General features: G+C 41.8%; 1 pseudogene; it reads right to left on the reverse strand.

Moving 5' to 3' along the window:
* Nucleotides 1-2,479: 2,479 nt before the first annotated feature.
* On the reverse strand, nt 2,480-3,357 carry LOC147622550 (uncharacterized; annotated as a pseudogene).
* Between the last annotated feature and the right edge of the window lie 272 nt (nt 3,358-3,629).

Genomic DNA, 3,629 nt, shown 5'->3' on the forward strand with positions numbered 1-3,629 from the left:
ATCCAGTTTCTGCTGGACTGGGACAATGCTTGGAGAGAAAATTTTAGGGGGTAAGGTACTTAAAATGAGATCAAGCAAATAATAGAAAATATGCTTGCCCTTAAATTAACCCAGTATAACTTAAATTAATATAAATTAGTCTAATTAATTAAAATTAATTAAGAATATGATGAAATGATAAACAAATGATCTTTCCATACTTAGAGTGATCCAATTTATTTTTCCATAGATGCACCATTACAAGTACACTAGTCCCTATAGGTTTTAGATGATTCACATCAAAAATGTAATTTTACTAATTAGATTATTAATATATGCAGGCCTTCTGATAGTCTGGAGGAATTTTGAAAAAGAGATCATTAAAAATCCAACCATTGGATTTTCAATTTTCACTAATCACCACATTCTACTAATGTCTCAGTATCTACCCACTCTTTTGATCTACAAGATTGAGGACTTTAAGTGGTACCTATTGTGGGTACAAAAAGTGGCGTATATTATAACACTTTAAAGACCTTGAAATATTTAAAGTCAATAGACAAATATCTTAAAATTTTCTCAAAAAATCAATTTAAGCTCCATATTATATGTGAAGATATAAGGCACAAAGTGGGAATCTCATATAAGTTTATATGTAAAAGATATTAGCATTTTATGGAATCGGCTCAAATTTGGGACAGGGTGTATACATTGACTTTATACCTAAGAAAATGTGGACTTTTGACTATCTAATGCTTAATCAAATTATGCAACTATATTTCCAACTTTGAATATGATGTTCCAACAGAAGAACTTGAAACGAAATTCCTTCATTTACTTGGAGAGATTAGCCACTAAAGGTAAACAAATGCCTATTTTTTTACTGTTTACAGGGTGCCTGAGTGGACAAAACTGGGCACCTTGATCTTGCAACCACCCACACATGGCTCGGTTGAACATCACTACAAGAAGCTTTGCTAGCATATCTCTAGCATGTATGAAGTGCTCCGCCACCAATCCATCATGATCATATGTTGTCCTAGTTCTCATCCTGTCAATAGCTTTCTTTACCATCTCGATGGGGTAAAGAAAGTGCATGTCTGTGGGCATGGCTCCGAAGGATCTGGTAGAGGAGGCTTTCCTAGGATTGTGTAAAGAGATGATGCATAATCACCCCAAATATCAGTGGATGTGAAAGCCGATGGAGGGGAGTGCTCATGGAAAAATTTCCATGCCTCGCCTGAGTCCTGACTCAAGAATAGCTGGTACAACTATCTCTCTAACTGAGCATGATAAGTCCTCTTCTTCTGTCGTACTAGGCGTCGGAAGGAAATCTATGACTGTCTATGACTGATGACTTCCAGAGGCACCTCTCTCTGAAGTGTGGCTCTCGTCTCTCTACACTCCTTATCATACCAACTGTTCTAGGTCATGCTCCCCGAACGACGTCTGTGCTCAGGCTGGGTGTGTGGGTATGCCTCTGCTGCATCATGTAATGTCTCTGTCAATATTTGGGTGAGCTCCTCTAATGGACGTCTCGGCTCCTCAATAACTAAGCGTCTGTATATGCCATCTCTATAGAAAGAGTCAGTCTCCGATGTAAAAGTGTATTGGGTATGCATAGATGTCTGTGCCAACCAAGCTGTACTAAACTAGAATGACATGGTAAAGGTGAGGAGGGCGTGATCTACTGCTACCCCAATAGGCCTAGGGCCGATTATAAAGTCCTAAATAGAGGGTATAAAACTGAGCTAAGCCAAAACATAATCCACTGTGCTAGCCCCATGTCTGTGAGGAAAACAAGTGAACCCACTCAATGCTTGAGATCTCTGTAGGCCATTCAAAATGGCCAGTCCATGTGCAGTCCCCATTATTATCTGTCAGATATCCCCCATACCCAATGTGCTTCTCATCCTGCGAAAGCCTGGCCAATCCCAAATCACTGACATCCAACTCTCTCAACATCTCCTCTGAGGTATCGTAAAAGACTGTCTGAGAGTGGCCCGTCCTGGCATTAAAATCCCCCAAGAAGGATGACATCCCCATCCCTAGAGAATTCCCATATGTCCTCATCCAGTATCATATATGGTGATTGCCCCTTGGGCGGTGCATAGTGAGATGTGCTGGGGGAAAATAGCATATGGCAATATAGAGTGACCTTCCAGTCTCCGCTTTCACCTTGACCCACATATATTTGGCATGCTAATCTCTCCAAACAATACAAATGAGGAACTGCAACTCCTCCCTGAATAAGGTTGCCACACCTCCTGACCCACGTCCTCTATGCTCTAATCTCACCTCCTGTCTACAAGTAGTCTCCCAATGGTATCTTGTCACCCTAGGTAATGTGCCACCGAGTGTCTGGTGTGTCTCTCAGTAGAAAATAATGTCTCTTCCTTTGAAGCTATCTTTAAAGGCGCCCACATGATACATCTAGCTTCAATGACCCGTTACAATTCCATGCTGCTAGTTTTAGGCTGGTCCCATAGGTTGCGCACCATCATGTGGTGCGTCTCTCCACAATCACAACTCTTCCTCCTTTATAGAAAGCAATTTTCTCCTTCTCCTTGGCTGCTTTGATCTCAGGCATCATCTCTTGCATCTGTGCTATTTGTGCCCCAGTCTTCTTGAGTGTAGGACTCTTCTTCAAGAACTCCTTCCTAGCCTCCATTGTAGGGAAACGTATGATGAGCGCTCTTTCCTTAGAGCTTCCTCTCCCCTCATTCCCCTTCTTCCCCACTCTCCAAGCACCTATGTGTGTAGGCTCCGAGATGCTCATGCGCTTCAAGTGTTCTTTCATTTCTTCCTCCACTTTGTCAGTGTCTTTGAGACCCATGACATGGACATGAAGAGCCCTTGTCTTCCTCTTTTTCTCTTCCTCTATGGTCATGTTGATGAGGGTGTAGCTTCATGCAGGCCACCTTTCCCTTTCTTTGCGACCTCAATCCACTTCTCCGCTTCATCAACCTTCTTTTGTGTCTTGGTGAGGACATCCGCCCATGAGGAGGCTTCCCGTGATTTTTGCTCTTCCTCTTCTTGAAATGTTTTCACCTTCTCCTTAATGTTATTCAGCTCCTCTATCACTGAGGGCTAATTTGCCCCATCCTTTTCTGATCTACTTTTATGTGTTGTAAGTTCTCCCTTGAGTTCTTCTATCATAGCGTCCTTTTCACTTATGCACTTTTCCACTTTTGATTTCCATGATTCAAAAGTGGCAAGTGCATCGTCTAATATTTTTTGCATCATACATTCCAATACATTCATCTCTGCCTTCACAATGGCATGCATTTCCCGTTTCAATGTTGTGTACATATTATTTTTATGTGCCACCCCAGTTGCATGCATCTCTCTTTCAATATCCACTGATGGGCCCGCCATAGCGTAGCAGCATCCACACAACTCTCAACCCTATGGATAAGGAGAAGAGGTCAATGCAGGAAGCTTAACCTGGCTAGCACATGAAGGAAATCCTACCGTGTCAACGTAAGAGAGTAGTTAACTTAATCAAGGGCACTAATCTAGTCATTAACCCACTCCTACAAGCTAATCAAATGAGCAAAGCAATGATGATGCTCACTCATTCACTCAACAATCTATGCTAACCTCTTCTTCTCTCTAGAGTAAGCTAAATACACACACACACACATTCC

This window comes from Cibotium barometz, chromosome 28 (assembly GCF_041138505.1).
Source record: "Cibotium barometz isolate CiBa-2024 chromosome 28, ASM4113850v1, whole genome shotgun sequence".
NCBI classification, from domain to species: domain Eukaryota; kingdom Viridiplantae; phylum Streptophyta; class Polypodiopsida; order Cyatheales; family Cibotiaceae; genus Cibotium; species Cibotium barometz.